This window comes from Amblyomma mixtum, chromosome 7, assembly GCF_055824585.1.
Source record: "Amblyomma mixtum isolate Tamu chromosome 7, ASM5582458v1, whole genome shotgun sequence".
NCBI lineage: Eukaryota > Metazoa > Arthropoda > Arachnida > Ixodida > Ixodidae > Amblyomma > Amblyomma mixtum.
The window spans coordinates 67,364,631-67,382,736 of NC_143018.1; the positions used below are offsets into that span (position 1 = coordinate 67,364,631).

Sequence of the window (18,106 nt, forward strand, 5' to 3'; positions counted from 1 at the left end):
ACGAGAGGCCGGGTCAAAAGGCATTACGAACGCGCTGGAAGTAAGTCTCCTATGGACGATACCGAGTTCGAGAAAACTTCTCTGTATGCACTGCCGAGCCTGTACTCATGCAATGCAGTCAAGCCTCCGTTTCTAACCGCAAGAAATTCCTGGTTACACAACGTGCCGTAGTGCGCAGAACGCGGCAGGACCTCGCCTGTCCCAAAATCTTTTACTTAATGTCATGTGCGATTAATCAGGACACCGTATCTATAGAGCTCCGAAGTCTCGCATTCTGTCTGAGCGAAAAATTTTCCAACGCTATATTCAGATGTACGCTTCTCATTTGTCCCCGTCATTTGCTCATTTGGCCTCGTGAATTCCGTCGCGAAAGAATGCGAAGACAGTTTCTCTCGACGAATAGGGTTTCTGAGCAGAAGTCGTCATAACCGACTGGTCGAAGTCAAACGGGTGGACGCTCATTATCTGCTTCATGCGCCTTTTGTTCGCCCATGAAAGTAATTATTTGTTTTTAAGGCGAAATCCTTTTATGCCCTCTACAAGTTGTGTTAGCAAGTGTTTCCGCGTTTCGGCGTCGCTACTTAAAAAAAAAAAGCCTGTGTCGCGGCTGGGAATGGAACAAGGCAAGGGCCTTTGGCGTTTGAAGAGGTAACGCTACCACTCCGCCATCTAGTGAATGCATGGGTTTCGTAAATAAAATAAACGAAATGAGAAAAGAAAAAAGACAAGAGAGAAAAATAAAAAAAATTATAGGCAGAGGGTAAAATTGGTAAATTGCTTTTACAGCTCAGCTCTCTGGCGCCTGTCCCTGCGTTTCGCGGTGTCGGCGTCGCCGTCGCCTTTGTCTGTTGTAACCAGCAGTGGAAGACTTTGTCGCGCCTTAAGCTGCGAAACCAACGGAGTGGGAGCTTGGAAAGCAGAGGGTGAAATTGGTAAATTGGTTTTAGAGCGCAGCTCTTTGGCACCCGTTTCTACGTTTCACGGTGTCGCCGTCGCCGCTGTCCGTTGTAACCAGCAGTGGACACCTTACTCGCGCTTTAAGCTGGGAAACCAATGAAACGGAACCTTGGACAGCAAAGGAAAGGCGCATAACTGCCTTCTTGGAACAGTGGACACCTCGATCGTCTTTAAGCTACGTGCGCTGAAAGCGTTGGCATTGTCAACGTTGTGCCATTTTTTAGGAAAGGAAGTGCGCATGACTGGCTGCCTGGGTTAGTGGACGCCTGAATCGCGCTTATAGGTACGTGAGGTGAAGAGGGAGAGATGTGGGCCGCATGCATTACCAACGTTGTGCCAGAGAAGCGGCGCTGAAGCCATAGGCCGTCGGCGTTCATTGTGTTCATTGGCGTTGGCCTAGACAACGTTTTACACTCCGATCATTTTCAGGAAAGGAAGTGCGCATAAGTGGCTACGACAACCTATTTTATACCCGCTAATTCTTTTACGGGACCGGTAGGCTCGCCTCACTGGTTAAAGTACCAGCGGTATACGTTACCAGATTCTTATGCAACGGCGGCATGTCCGGAGGCCGGGTTCTTATCACCTTCCGCTATGCCACAGTTCTGTCCGCTGCCTTTGTGAGTTAGTCCTCAGCCGTTGGGGTCTGAGGGCCGAGGGTTAATTGGTTTGCTATGCAGGAGGTTGTAGCTAAGTACCACACCGGCGTGGGCAAATCCTGGTGCTTTGTTGTGAGGATCCGAGAGGGTGCTTTGTCGATTCTGGTCACCCAGATCAGGCCGCGCCCCAGGCCTGTTTATGTTAGTCCTACGAGAAGCGGAGGTTTTGTTAATTAAACCCTTGTGGAGAATCGCATGGCACCGAGATTCGAAACAGAGTGCTCTTGCCTCTACCTCTACGCCACCGCTGCACTTTTCCAGCAATTAACATTAAGAATCGCATATCGCAAGATCCAAAAGAAAAATCGCAAGAACCAAACTGCGGAATCCCAAAGAGATTTGCAAAGTGCACTTAGCAATGTTTTCGTTTAGAAGTTCAACAGGCAGTCATTGACCATTTGGTTTTGCGCAATGCATTCAGCAGCGGATCATCTTACACTGTAAAAAGAACGTTAACATCCGGGAAGAGACCAATGCGAGTGGGCTACTTTTCTATGGCGACGTTTCAAGACGTTGCCTGCAATTTTTTCATAAAGCCGTATTGAACACGTGTGAAAAGTTTATTTTCTTCAAGATTTTATATTAGTGTACCAGTACTACAAACGCGCTATACCGCAAAGTTAAGAAGTACCGCTATATAAGAGCGTTCAGGCTGCAGGACAGTTATATCTTTTCTTGAAAGAGAACCTTTCGTTCTCTCCTACCACAGAAATATTCATCAGGCTTGAGGTTGTTTCTATTTCAGAGAAAGACATTTTCTCGAGCAGTAAAAACGGAAATTCAGATATTCTTTGACGCCGTTTATACAAGCACAGCATTGGACGTAGAGGTTACTTGAATATTTCCGCTCACATCACTATGGAAAAAAGTGTTCAGGTTACGACAGTGCTGAGTGCACGCGCCCTAAGTAGAGTCAACTTGTCAACTCGACTGTTTGAAACGCGATGCTTTACCTGCGGTCAGAGCGTTCATTCCTATTTGCAGCTGCAGTACAGGCCGATATCTTCCGATTGGCGATGTGGCCAAGCTGAAATTGTGAAAAGTACCGCTAGCGGAACGAAAAACATGAGCAAAATGTACAAGACATAACTTGCCTTCCCTCGAAAGAAAGATGGGACGTCATGGGCGTGGAAGGTGGTACGTTACCGCTACTCAGGCTAACGTCAATCACGCTGCACTTGCGCAAACGGCTGGGCCCATGCTGCACAGCTGTTGCAACCACTGGCTTGCTTGCGGGCGGTGGTTGTAGGTCGTTTTAGGGCAAAAAGCAGACTTGTGTCTGCTGATCGCACCGAAGATCTAAGGCTATGGGTGACAGATCTGACATCTAATGATCTTGCCTTCGTTTCTTTCCCTCCAGCATACCTGGGCCGCCGCACATCTCCAACCGTGTAACGACCCCTGACTGGACTGTACCCTGGCTTAGCCTTACCCTGATTCAATAACCACAGACTTTGGCCTGTTTCCTGACTTGAACTTCATTCAACATGAGTGACAAAGACACAAGTACGTTGCATTCTACACATTCTTTCTAATACCGCATGTGCGAGCAGCAGCGTGCACATGCTTCACAGGCGCAAAATGTGCAAGGGCGGGGAAACGTTAACGAGTTGGATTGTGCTGTCGCGGACGTAGTATGGACTACGCTTTGTTTTCGCATCTTACCAGTACGAAACGAGAAAAAGAAATTTCCTGGATAACGCGTCAGGAGTGTAACCACCAAGACATCCTTTAAATATCTATCCGCGATTCAACATTCCGCGTCGCAGTCGTGTGCATAATTTAAGTTGCAGGGAACAGAAGTGTTTCAAGAACAAACTACTGCAGCCTTTAGCTGCTTGATATAGAGAAGAGCATTTGAAATTGATTACCGTAAGCTCACACTACGTCTGCGGCTTGGTTTACGTTAGCGGCTTTTGCTTTACAACCGCGAAGACACCTGGTGAAATCAGGGTCGATGTTCCGTTCAGTAATTTTTTAACTGTATCAATTGCCAATCCGCATACCTAGTTCTTAAAGTCCTTATCCATGGCAAACACAAAGCATGCATCCTCTGTGCGGTCTTTTTGTATTTTTCTGCTCTTTTCTGGCGCCAATGGCGTATTTTGTCTTGACTGTCTTCTGTCGGGCCACCGCGGTGGCTCAGTCTTTGTGGCACGCGGCTGCTGGCCCGAAAGACGCGTGTTCAATCCCGGCCGCGGCGGTCGAATTTAGATGAAGGCGAAATTCTAGAGGCCTGTGTACTGTGCGATGTTAGTGCACTTTAAAGAACTCCAGGTGGTCAAAATTTCCGGAGCCCTTCACTAAGGCGTCCCTCATAGCCTGAGTCGCTTTGGGACGCTAAACCCCCATAAACCATCTCTTCTGTCGGTCATATAGCCACCTCCAATCTATGCAATTATATAGCTCTTTTGGATAAGACAGTCCAGAAAATTCTTAAACGCAAGATGACTCCAATGAAAACCCGTCCCGTGTTATTTCTTGTGACTGTTCCATGTGCGCATCATCCCATCTTTCTAATGCAATGAAAACCTGTGTTGTGACTCGTACTTTACTGCAATAGTAGGGTCTTTTGTCCGGCGTTGTCCGAATAAGCACCTCAGCTTCTAGGCTTTGAGCCTCACCGTCGCGCTAGCATTCCACGCTGTGGCCCTGACATTTACATGAGCACCTTGTGCTGAGCGCAGCCCTGTTAAATATACGTAGAGCTGGTCGATATAATCCACAGCTCGCACATGCACCACTGGCCGACCGGCTGCGATGGCGACGAGTGGCATGAGCACCACAATGCGTTTGACACACCTGGTTAGCTGTAGCCGCTCTAATGTGATCCCAGAAAAGAAACTGGGAGTCTGTCTTGCGCCGAAATGGCATAATGTGGTGAGTGGGACTCTGGGAAACTTTATTCGGCGGCTGAGGGTGTCTAAAGGTGGTTCCGGGACCATGCTGGCCATGTCTGTAATTATTCGCTTGCTCCCCACATGCTTTTACTTTCCCTCTGACTTACGTGGAGTCGAAATGAAACGTATCTTTAAAATGCGAAACATAACCTAATTTTTGCTATCCTGCATGATGATGTAAGTGGTTGGAACCGTAGATTAACGGCGTACTCCAATCTAGGATATGGGCTATGGTTTTTGCTCCGGGAAGCCGAAAGTAGCGTTTCTACGAGAAATTCGGATTTATATTACACTGCGGTGGATGTGTCACGCAGTTATGGATTCAAAGAACCACTCTGAGTCGCCGCTCTGATAGCGCGTAAATGATAAACCAACTCACGCTACCTTAGATGTCTCAAGCTTTATCAAAGCCTCCGGGGGCCGCCTTCTTGCAATATGCTTTTCTAAGTTTTGGTTCAAGGGCTGTATAAGTATTCTGCTTGTAGAACCGAGCCGAGAAGGTGCACATTCGGATAATCTATCTTCGTTTGGGCATGAGAGAATATAACGTCGCCAGTGTGAATCATATACCATGTGCTCGCCATGCTTATAGGCGGCAGCTCTGTCAAAGTAATATGAGCATCTCTCTCGTATGCGGAAAAGTGTTTATGGTACTCAACCAATCACGAGTGCCTATTAATATCCAACGTTTTTCGAAAGGGTACGAGCTTTCTTCCGGCCTTTCCTCTTTCCTCGCATTCCTTGTACACATATCATTATTTTAGACAAGACGCGCTGCGACACGGTACCTTTGGACCGTTAATCCTGAAGTTTCATCGTTTCATCATTGGGTAATATCCCGTTTGGTTTGGTTTGTTGGGGTTTTAACGTCTCAAAGCCACTCAGGCTATGAGGGACGCCGTAGTGAAGGGCTCCGGAAATTTCGACCACCTGGGCTCAGATTACTTCATGTTCCGCGATCTAGAGAATATTAAGCGGAGACGTATAGAGCGGTATGGTAGCGGGTAATTACAGGACATCCTGCCACAATGTGCCTAATTTTCTATTTAAGAAAATGAGGCAAATTCTACGAAAGAGGTATTTTGTTTTACATATTCTCCAGCGCGTTTAATGCATTTGAATGAGTTCTTCACCCATTCTTTGATTTCCGAGGCTTCCGTTCTCGTCTGTGAGACATCCAAAGTATAGTTACTCGGCGGCTAGTAGCGCGTTCCCGCCAGGAGCAGAAGCCACTGTAAGCGCTGATTTTGAAGCAAGCCTTGCACGAGCTGCGTACGGCCACACATTATTCTGCACATTTAAGTGAATTTATTTACAGAGCGATGCTGTAATAAACGAGATTGATATCAAGATAAAATTTCAGCCCATCCGCTTACGCCTTGACCATAGTTGACTTGCTTGTGGATTTGAGGCGAATAAAAAGCGGCTAGCTGCCGATGTTTTCAATTAGGTAGGCATTGGCGACGTTCTATTCCATCTTTTTCGACTCGTTTGGACAGGCTGAAAGAGCTGCACAATTCGGTATAGAAGTAGCCTGCTTTTTTATGTTTATGTTCGCGAACTGAGTGATGTAACTGCGATAACTTCTAAGACCCCCTTATTTCGAAACGTGTCATCTTTGGAGAGAAACTCACTCGGTACTACACTCTCAAGGCAATCGCCACAATAAATTTGATGCATCATTCATTCAAACTTACCCTCCATGTGTTATATTAAAATCAATAAATCCGTAATTCCATGCAACTAGTAACCGATGTAACCGCACTTCACGGCTGTTTCAGGTTTGCTGTGTTAGCCAGTGCTGAAGCTCCGACTTAAATGCCGTATGCCAGTCGCAAATTTCTTAACTCTAGGCAGGCGTCCTGATGCCTTGCCTTCATTATTAAACAGCATTTTTGCCTCAGCCTTCAATAAACAAGGCTGCCGCATTTATTGTAATGTGGAGTTTTTCCATCGTGGTAATGGAAAATCATGCGCCGGCCTGATGTGTCTTATGAGGACTTTATGGGGCGCCCTCACGGTATTTCATCAGCGCTTTTAGGCAAAATATTTTACTCCCTATGGAATATTCTAGTTGTCACAGCATATATTTAAAACACCACGTTTTTTATTACGCTGAAATAGAGAGTGAACTTCAAAATTCAAAAGAAGAGTACATAAGAGCTTAGTCATGTGCATGGTAAATTTATGCAAGTTGCAGCCGCTATTTTAAAATCACCTTCGACAAACTTGGTATGGTGTTTTTATTGTATTATTTTAACACCATAATTTAACCCCTTGCATAAAAAGTGCTCTGTAAAGACATTTTCTATTAGACCGTATCCGATCCACGGCTGTATGCTGGCCTGCTATCGCAAATATTTATAACCCCTGCTACGTGACCTTTCCATTCGTAATCACGCTGTTCACGCAGTACGGCTATGTCTCCTGGCGATTGTGTTGCTTTTTTTTTATTTCAGCATGATACGTACATGCGTGCAGCCTGTTTGTTCGATTGCTGCGAATTCCAATCTGCAGATTACTACAGTGCAGATGTTTCACTGCCTGTAGCTGCTTTCTTGTGGTATCTTAACCCAAGAGAGATCGTTGTCAAGAGAGGACAGCTGAGCTTTCGGCTAGCAGAAAAATATCGCACGATTCTCGACTACAACTCCTGCATCGTGGAATATAACAAGACCTGCACTTTACTACCGATGTCCATTCTGCTGCCCTGTGCAATCGTTAAAATTAAAATTAAATTTTTTTTCGCAAAGCTTGTCTCAAGTTTTAGCGGGAATAATTGCCCCACATTCATCCTTATATACCTCAGCAAGCAGTTTTTGGTATCACCTGTTTGGTTTATTGGTTGGTTGATTGATTGGTGCTCAACGTCTCAAAGCGTCATAGGCTACGCGGGACACCGTAGTGAAGGGCTCCGGAAATTTCGCCCGCCTGGGGTTCTTTAACGTGCACTGACATCGCACAGTACACGGACCTCTAGAATATCGCCTCCTTCGAAAATCAGGCGCCGCGGCCAGGATCGAACCCGCCTCTTTCGGGTCAGCAGCCGAGCGCCATAGCCACTGCGCCACCGCGGCGGGGCTCGGTACTACCTGAGGTGTCAAATCTTCTGCTTTTTTTGGGGTAATTATATGTAGTATAACCAAACCTTGGCGCTGGTGGCGTTGGTTAACACTCTCAGGGTTTGGTTACACTACAGAAAATTTCGGCAGTCGCTAAGCTGTGGTTAAGCCTGGATGTAAAAGCTAAAAGTTTCAGTTACGCTGGGATTGACGTCATGGCTGGCGCAGCTCGCGCACAATGCACTGGGAGCACCACGACAACGGTGGAGGCGTTCCGCCGTCCACGCACTGCATGTACGGAGGCGGAGGAGGAGACGCGCGTGTAGTGAATACGGTGCTGTCTTAGAAGGTTGCTTAGAGAAGGTTGCTCTGGTGTCCTTTCCTTTCGCGTGTACTCCAAGATCCGAGAGACAGGCATTTCCTTTCCTTAAAACCAATTTCCGTTTCATTTCGTTTTCCTTAAGGTCCTTACGGCGCAGCTCGGGTACCCACAGCAATATGAGAGAGACAGGCTTCGTTTCCTTTCCTTAAAACCAATTTTGTGTCCACCGAGATATGAGTGTTTCCTGGCGCACTGTTTGTCGTTTATGGATCTTTATTTGTGATATTTTATTTCTTTCATTTATTTATTATTTTCGTTTTTCTTTCTTTTTCTTTTTTTTTATTACAGAGACGAAGGCCACTAGCGCTGCGTGTGACTTCACTCGGTTTCGCGCATGCGCAGAATATGGCTTTTGCAGCATACCCAGCATACGCGAAGCTCGGCTCTGACCCCAGTAGTTAAGCTTTTCGCTACAAAAATACCCCCGAAAGCAGGAGTTCGGGCAGCCGTCGCCTTAGCTCAGTTGGTAGAGCACCAGACGCAAAATTCGTAGATAGTTGGTTCGAATGCCACCTTGGGCATGTGGTTGTTTTCCGTCTGCTTTTATTAATCATAAATAGATGAAAACCACACAGTTTAGACATCCCCTATGCTCGTTAGTTTCTATAAACGTATTTCAACGAGCGCCTCTTTCCATCGCCTTCTCAGCTCATATCAGCTCAGTGAGTATGTGGCAAAAGGATGTATTTAGTAAATTATGCGACCGGGTATGCTTCATTCGTATGCTTTAAATTGTGGATGCTTCCGCTTGCCTTATGTCCGCGGCACCGGTCGAACCAGCGTATTTTTTTCCCAAATTTAGTTTGCTTATTGTTGTGCATATAATCAAATCATGTTCCTGTGGGATTTCCCTTTAATATACTTCACTTGTTTTCTAGTATTTTGGCCTTGTATGAGTATGCAACAATTCTCAACTCAGGAGTAGTTTATAGTACTCTTGCCGCTGATATCCAGTGGCACAGAAACACTTGGGTTCTTTGCACGTCAGTGTGATTACATAACCTACTTCCTTTTATTCAGCTTCCAAGACCGCGGCCGGCCTGGCCCAGACGCCTGCCGGTAAGTGCATGAACGATTATAGCTTGCGAAATCTACGTAAAATCCAGAAGTTTGTGAAAGATCGTGCCGTACTCAACGCAATTATCAACGAGCCCGAAATGTGACCGCTGGCAAGCGTGTTCTAATCGTTTAATCCATGCTCCTACACACGTGACACCTAATGTGCGTGGACGTGACCGTACAATAGGACTTGATGCTGTAGATTCTAAAGCCGATAAGTAGAAATGCTTTTACAAGTTCATGGGTGCTATGACGTCTGCGCTGAGCTGCTGAGTGAGTAGTCTGGGCTTATGAAATTCCACACTACAGTAGGAGCGCACTTACAACTAATAATGTTCATAGTGGGCCTTGCTGATAACGTACATGTCTCTTCCAAAATGTAGTTTTGTAAGTATGCAACAAATCTTTATTCAAGACTAGTTTATATAATACGCGTGTATCTAATATCCTGTGGTACTACCACAGTGGGGTTCTTTGCACCTGAGTCTCATTATATAACCTGCTTTCTTTGATTCTGCGGCATCCGGGTCGACATGCACGTCGCGGGCACCTGGCGGTACATGCATGAACTATTATATCTTCCGAAATCTCTGCGTAAAATGCAATATTTTACATTTCTCTCTCATTATATAACATACTTTCTTTTGTACAGCATCAAAGACCGCTGCCAGCGCAGGCCAGACCCGTGCAGGTACGTGCATGAACGATCACAGCCTGCGAAATCGACTTAAAATGCAGTAGTTTTTTCTAGATCATGCCGTCCTTCTTGCAATTAATAGCAAGCCTGAAATGTGAGTGCTGGTAGAGGGAAGGCGTGTTCTAGATGTTTTATCCGTGCGCCTGTAGAAGTGTGTTTTGTGTTTGATGTGACCGTACAATATACCTTGACGCTCTAGCTTCTGAAGCCGATAAGTATAAATGCTGTTACAAGTTCATGCCTACTACGACACCTGCACTCAACTGGTCACAAAGTCCGAGCTTTTGAGATTCACGACTACCGTAAGAGTAGACTGAGTGCAGTAGTATGTTTCAGTGTGGAAGTAGTGCTCATGAGTATGATAACACCACGGGCATGCGCAACAAGAAAGCAGGTAGTATTTGCAGACAAAAATGCAGCTACAACGTACGTCTTATCCACGAACGTCCCCTCACCCTTGTGAAGCACAACTGGAGCTTTTTTTTTCTTTTAAGCATCCCTCATAGGTTCCTGCGCAATTACTCCATCAGCGACTGTTTAGTTTTGCTTTGAAGCTATTGCATATACTTTCAACAAAATTTACACGTAGGCGAAATATTTTGCAGGCCGCGCAATACTTAGAAAAATTACAGCCTTCCTCCGTCGATAACGATAGCTCATGCACCCCGTGCATGTTCGTTCACACAGCAGCTAGTCTCTCCTAAGTAAGTTTATTTGGAGGTTAGTTGCATCCCATAGACTCCAACAGCCCATTTCATGGACGGTCTGGCGAGATTTTTCTCGTCGATTTCATTACTTCGTTGCAGTGGGAAACGGAGGCACAGGTTCGGCAATTCGAACGGCGTTCGAGACGTCGAAGGAACTTTCCACTTTCTCGCCGCCTACTTCAGTTTTTGTGACACCTGAAGCGAATCTGGGATAAATATCGGTTTTACTTGAGTTTCAGCTCTTTGTCACGCTTTGTAGTAGTGCTTAAATCACTGTCTTCACAAACGCGCAAGAGAAGCCGACATAAATGAGACTGCACAGAGGTCTATTGCCATATTATTCATTGCACTTGAAAATCGTTGAAGGCGCAATCTGCGCTCTGGGCCTACAGTGTAGTTTCCTGAAGATTTCCTCACAAGATTACAGGAAAGTTTTATTGACCACGTATGGTGGCTTGTCCCTTCCCCTGGTTCTCCTCAGCGAACGGGTGGCTGGAACTGCAACGAGAGAAAAGTGAGAACGACAAGGGCATAAAACCAAAGTGAAACGGGTGGCGATGACCTATGTGCATAAATTATAAATAGCAGTGGTAAGCGCTGCGCGAAAGACTGTCTAGGGCTTTCAAACTGTTTTGATCGAACTTTTTCGCTTAGCCTTTTTCCAGCGGCGCCTTCTGTAGCGCCGTCTAGCGACACTCCTGCTAGCAGTGGTCTGCCTGAAACAGGTACACAGTGTGCAACCGGTGTGTAAGATTAATAAAGATGTAGAGTTATCAGGTGATGCCTTTCAGTTTTCACCATGATCTTATCATCATGAGAGTTATCAGATCACCATCTTTCACCTACTTAGAAGGTTTCACATCGGTTAAAACAGAGGGCGCCGGCATCAGGCAACACTACTATTTTTATCACTTCTCCTCAATTCATAGCTGTTAGACAGACCGAGTTCGTGCAAGCCAGCGAGAACCATGCCCAAGCGCACCGCCGAGATAATTGGATTCTGCAACGTCGCGCTAGGCAATGAAGTGCCGAACGCTGCACACAGTGGACCCACGACCGGTTCTGCGTACTGCGACTTAGAAGCTTTCTGGGGTGGTAGGGGCATCATAATGTCGCAGAGGTGTCCCATGCCCCGTCGTCGCAGCATCCGTGAGCTGATTCGTCTTCGATGGAAATCTTGGCGGCCTGTGGCCCGGAACGCAACCCAGGGTGACGTCCCCGTCGCCGCCGGAGCGTCTTCATCCGCGGCGCCTGACCAGCCAGGGCTTCGAACGGGAGACGAGGTATGGAACAGGCTGTGGCTGCTCTCGAGAAACCTAGGTTAGGCAACTGCTGCTTGTGTTGGCTACGTTGTCTGTGCTCATAAGGACGAGCGGCCGGCTCAAACGGTATTACGAACGCGCTGGAAGTAAGAAGTCTCCTATGGACGATACCGAGTTCGAGAAATCTTCTCTGTATGCACTGCCGAGCCTGTACGCATGCAATGCAGTCAAGCCTCCGTTTCTAACCGCAAGAAATTCCTGGTTACACAACGTGCCGTAGTGTGCAGAATGCGGCAGGACCCCGCCTGTCCCAAAATCTCTTACTTAATGTCATGTGCCATTAATCAGGACACCGTATCTATAGAGCTCCGAAGTCTCGCATTCTGTCTGAGCGCAAAATTTTCCAACGCTATATTCAGATGTACGCTTCTCATTTGTCCCCGTCATTTGCTCATTTGGCCTCGTCAATTCCGTCGCGAAAGAATGCGAAGACAGTTTGTGTCGACGAATAGGATTTCTGAGCCGAAGTCGTCATAACCGACTGGTCCAAGTCAAACGGGGGGACGCTCATTATCTGCTTCATGAGCCTTTTATTCGCCCATGAAAGTAAATATTTGTTTTTATGGCGAAAGCCTTTAATGCCCCCTACAAGTTGTGTTAGCAAGTGTTTCCGCGTTTCGGCGTCGCTACTTAAAAATAAAAAGCCTGTGTCGCGGCTGGGAATGGAACAAGGGCCTTTGGCGTTTGAAGAGGTAACGCTACCACTCCGCCTTCTAGTGATGGCATGGGTTTCGTAAATAAAATAAACGAAATTAGAAAAGAAAAAAGACAAGAGAGAAAAATAAAAAAAATATAGGCAGAGGGTAAAATTGGTAAATTGGTTTCAGAGCGCAGCTCTCTGGCGCCTGTTCCTGCGTTTCGCGGTGTCGGCGTCGCCGTCGCCTCTGTCCGTTGTAACCAGCAGTGGAAGACTTTGTCGCGCCTTAAGCTGCGAAACCAGCGGAGTGGGAGCTTGGAAAGCAGAGGGTAAAATTGGTAAATTGGTTTTAGAGCGCAGCTCTTTGGCGCCCGTTTCTACGTTTCACGGTGTCGCCGTCGCCGCTGTCCGTTGCGACCAGCAGTGGACACCTTACTCGCGCTTTAAGCTGGGAAACCAATGAAACGGAACCTTGGACAGCAAAGGAAAGACGCATAACTGCCTTCTTGGAACGGTGGAGACCTCGCTCGTCTTTAAGCTACGGGGCGGTAGTGACAGATGTGCGCTGAAAGCGTTGGCATTGTCAACGTTGTGCCATTTTTTAGGAAAGGAAGTGCGCATGACTGGCTGCCTGGGTTAGTGGACGCCTGAATCACGCTTATAGGTACGTGAGGTGAAGAGGGAGAGATGTGGGCCGCATGCATTGCCAACGTTGTGTCAGACAAGCGGCGCTGAAGCCATAGGCCGTCGGCGTTCATTGTGTTCATTGGCGTTGGCCTAGACAACGTTTTACACTCCGATCATTTTGAGGAAAGGAAGTGCGCATAAGTGGCTACGAGAACCTATTTTTTACCCGCTAAATCTTTTAACGGCACCGGTAGGCTCGCCTCACTGGTTAAAGTACCAGCGGTATACGTTACCAGATTCTTTGCAACGGCGGCATGTCCGGAGGCCGGGTTCTTATCACCTTCCGCTATACCACAGTTCTGTCCGCTGCCTTTGTGAGCTAGTCCTCAGCCGTCGGGGTTTGAGGGCCGAGGGTTAATTGGTTTGCTATGCAGGAGGTTGTAGCTAAGTACCACACCGGGGTGGGCAAATCCTGGTGCGTTGTTGTGAGGATCCGAGAGAGTGCTTTGTCGGTTCTGGTCACCGAGATCAGGCCGTGCCCCAGGCATGACGCTTATGTGTGGGACACGGATGCCAACTGCGCAGTCCGTTTACAAACATCTTGAAATGATGCGCCACAGGCAGGGGACGGCGCCCACGGAAGTGCTGACGAATGACCCAATCATTCTCCTGCCTCAGCTCAAGTAATCAACCCTTCTTTGCCGTCAGTTCATAAGCCTTGGCATGATACCGCATTAACTTTCCTCTATGCAAATACCAGAAGTATCCTCTCTAAAGCTGTTCCCATTTCCTCGCTCATCGATTCATGCTCTGCATCCTTAATCGCGTTCACGGAAACATGGCTTACGGACAATGTTCCCGACGACAGCATTTTTGTTGCCGAGGCGACGTTTAACTATTTCGCTGCGACAGGTCAAATCGGAGAGGCGGTGGTGTCCTGTTGGCAATAAAAAAAGAATTATCATGTGTACCCGTCATAATTTCTACGTTTCTTGAATGTGTATGGGTGTTGTTAAACGGTAGCAGTACTGACATACTTATTATCGCCCCCCTGATATGGGCAGTGCTTTTGTTGAAGAGTTCTATCGCATTTTGAGTGAAGTGTGTAACCGATTTCCAAATTGTGTGTTACTAATATTTGGGGATTTTAATTATCCACGCATCAATTGGGCAACGCTATCTGTCACGGAGAGTGAAAGAGAATCGAATGCATTTCTTCAGTCATGTTTAGATTTTTCATTATCGCACCTTATCATGCAACCCACACGGCGCACTGCCACGTGCTCCAGTATTCTTGACCTAATCCTTACTAATATCCCTGACATCTGCGCCACCATTAGTCACCTAGATGGGCTCTCCGATCATGACGTCATTACTGGGAACATTGTTTGTCGGCATAACAGTAGGAAGATCATTGAAAAAAAAAATTAAATGCTATAGCAGAGCTAACTTTGATGGAATGAATGCACAATTATCTCTTTTTGCAGACCAGTTTCTTAATGACTTCTTGTCCCGTACAGTTGAAGAAAACTGGGTCGCGTTCAAAAATATGTTTACTGACGTCGTTAGCAAGTATATACCGTCCATAACAATTAGGAGTAGGAGCTCTACGCCATGGTTTAACAAGCAACTTCGGCGTCTAAAAAACAAAAAAAAAGCGATTGTACAGGCAGGCCCAGAAATCCGGTCTTTCATCATCGTGGCTTATATACAAACAGTGCGACAAAGAATACCAACAGTTACTTAAATCCAGTCGTCATCACTTTCTTAACCACGACCCATCATCTATGCTGACTAACAATCCTCGCAAATTTTGGCAAGTAATAAATCCAAGCAATCATCCAGATGTAACACTTACCGATACCACAGGCGCCGCTGTTCCCGAGTCAAAGTGTGCACAAATATTAAACAATGCATTCTCGTCTGTGTTCACCCGCGAGGACGTCACTTCATGCCCAAACATAGGTACACTTTCCGATATCATCATGCCACAGATAAATATTAGCGAGATCGGTATCATATCACTACTTAATAATCGTAAGGTATCATCTGCATCTGACCACGTTGGGTTCAACAACAAGTTGCTTAAAAGTACATCGCAAAGCATTTCGGGAATCTTGTGCGCTCTTTTTTCACAGTCATTGTCATCCGGCCAAATTCCAAATGATTGGCGTACAGCCAAGGTTATAACAATTTTTAAATCTGGCGATCGCTCATCACCGCTTCACTACCGGCCTATTTCGTTAACTAGCACCGTTTGCAAACTACTGGAACATATCATATATTCTCAAATCATAAAATACTTACAAGAACATAACATAATCTTCAAATTCCAGCACGGCTTTCGCAAAGGATATTCATGCGATGGGCAACTTGCAGGGTTTACTAATGACTTGCTTTCATGTATTGACGCTGGCAACCAAGTCGACGCGAAATTCTTAGATTTTTCTAAAGCTTTTGACCGCGTTCCTCACCACAGGCTACTGCTGAAACTAAAACATTTTAACATTGACGCACAAGTCATTGGATGGATAAAAGATTTCTTGTCATTTCGAACTCAATTCACAAATATTAATCATCACAACTCCCCTTTTATTCCTGTCACGTCCGGCGTTCCACTAGGGAGCGTGCTTGGCCCTTTGCTTTTTCTAATCTATATTAATGACTTGCCTAACTGCATGTCGTCCAGAGTAAGACTGTTCGCCGATGATTGCGTAATTTACCGTACCATTTCTACTGACACTGACCATCAAGCATTGCAGTCAGACCTCAACGCAATAAACAGATGGTGTTCAGACTGGCAAATGACCCTAAATCATACTAAAACTAAGTGCATGTCATTTACACACTCCTCTTCCCGTATTCCAACTTCATACTTTATAGGTAACAACGTTGTCGAACTTACTACCACGTACAAATACTTAGGAGTCAACTTGCAATCGGATCAAACATGGCATCATCACATCAACGTTACTCTTGCATCTGCTAACCGTACTTTCGGAATCATGAAACACAGACTAAAGCAAGCGCCTTCACATCTAAAGAAACTCGCGTACATCACGTTAATCAGGCCTAAAATTGAATATGCATGTGCCATCTGGGACCCGAGCCAAGACTACATTATACGTAACATTGAATCCCTGCAAAGCCGTGCTGCTCGCTTCATTTTTTCAGATTGTTCTCCGTACTCCAGTGTTTCATCTTTAAAAATTTGTGCCGAACTGCATCCGCTATCAGTACGACGGAAACACGCCCGCTTATCTCTCTTTCACAAACTTTATCATCATGATCGTTTGCGCGACGACTTCTTTCAGTCACCCCCTGTCATTTTTCCTCGCCGTGATCATCCCTGCAAAGTCAAACGCCCAGCATGCCACTCGGCCCATTACGCACAATCATTCATCCCCAAAACCATAGCTGACTGGAATAACCTACCATCAGATATTGCCACTGAAGTTAACACTGATCAATTTCATCAAATGCTGTGGACTCATATCAGAATTTGACGTCTCTGCGCGTTTTTGTGGTTAGCTGTTTTTTTTTAGGACTAATTTAATACCTGTGTATCTTGTTCGATATCTTATTGTAGTTTTTTCTTTTTGTGTTATCCTTGAACCCCCGGTGTTTCAATTTTCACATTTTTATCTTATCTTTATTCGAATTTTAATCCACTTCTAATATTGGTGTTTGCGTATTTTGTGGTTTTCTTGCTATGTTTGCTGAAATTGTTTATTCTTACTGTTAATGGCTGAGTTGGTGCGGGGCGTGGGAGCCCCGCATGCGAGGAACCTCTCAAGGCAGTGGCTGGTCGGAGACTGTGGTTTATTTATTTAGACGGAGAGAGAGAGAGAAAGGGCGAGTGTACAAGAATGCACTTTCGCTGCTGTAGGAATGCAGACGGTCACGGTAAGGGAATTGGGAATGCGTCAGTCGACGGGGCTGTGGGGATCAGATGCCGTCGTGGGAGACGCCTGCTAGCTTTTGTGGGTGCTAGCTTTTGTTGGAGCGGCCGGCCCGCGCTTGTTTCTGGGAAGCGGGCGGCGAGTATGCGCGGAGGAGGCAAGGGTTGCTGGAGCGGCCTGGCGTCGCTTGGTCGACGAACACGACATCCCTTCCTCCTTAGCTGTGGTCACCGTATCGGTAGGGCGGGCGCCGTTCACGCTGGGGTCTTAGCGCTCGCTGTTGCGTGGAACCGTTGGGCTGGTCTCCGCAAGGTTATGTCGCACTGTCGTCCAGACTGGCCGCCGGTTCTCCATGTTCGGAGGGGGGCGCTGTAGGCCGATCGAACACAGGCGAAGTTTCCGCTGACAGCGTGATCACGTACGTAGCTGGCACAGTGTATTGTTCACTTGCTGCTGGTCCCTTCGTCCGATCGTGTGGCGGCGGATCTTCCGTCGGGTAGGCTGCTGCACCTGGTTTAATGTGACCAAGGTGCCTACGAACCGTTCCGTTTCTGTGTTGAGAAGTCTCGTGGACTTCTGTAGAGCTCGTCACTCCCTTGAGTCCTCGCTGCTGCCTTGACGCACTTTTTGATGGCAGGGCCAGGTCCAAAGCACGCTTCTGGTGGCGTCGATGTTGCAGACGTTGTCGTCAGCACTCCAGAGTTGCAGTCGGCTGTCAAACTTCTGAGGCTGCGACGTAGCTGCTGATCGACTGCTTTCTTTCTGTCGGCGTCGTCGATGTTGCAGGCGTTGTCGTCACCACTCCAGGGTTGCAGTCGGCTGTCAAACTTATGAGGCTGCGACGTAGCTGCTGATCGACTGCTTTCTTTCTGTCGGCGTCGTCGATGTTGCAGGCGTTGTCGTCACCACTCCAGGGTTGCAGTCGGCTGTCAAACTTCTGAGGGCTGCGACGTAGCTGCTGATCGATTTGCTTTCTGTCGGCGTCGTCGATGTTGCAGGCGTTGTCGTCAGCACTCCAGGGTTGCAGTCGGCTGTCAAACTTTTGAGGGCTGCGACGTAGCTGCTGATCGACTGTTACGGCAGTTGGTCACGTCGCTGGAAACGTTACGGCTGTACAGCTCGGATGGTCAAGCGTACCGGCTGTACAGCTCGGATGGTCTGCCATCGACGTGCTTCAGGAGAAGTGTGACTATAG

The 18,106-nt window shown here is 46.9% G+C and overlaps 1 long non-coding RNA gene across 2 annotated transcripts in view; it reads left to right on the plus strand.

Moving 5' to 3' along the window:
- LOC149336372 (uncharacterized) overlaps positions 1-9,126 on the plus strand; it is a 35,424-nt gene extending 26,298 nt beyond the window's left edge. For both annotated transcript variants that reach the window (XR_016284263.1, XR_016284264.1), the window contains 2 exons: positions 2,977-3,122; positions 8,981-9,126. This is a non-coding gene — a long non-coding RNA (uncharacterized LOC149336372). The remainder of the gene's footprint in view (positions 1-2,976; positions 3,123-8,980) is intronic.
- The last annotated feature ends 8,980 nt before the right edge of the window (positions 9,127-18,106 follow it).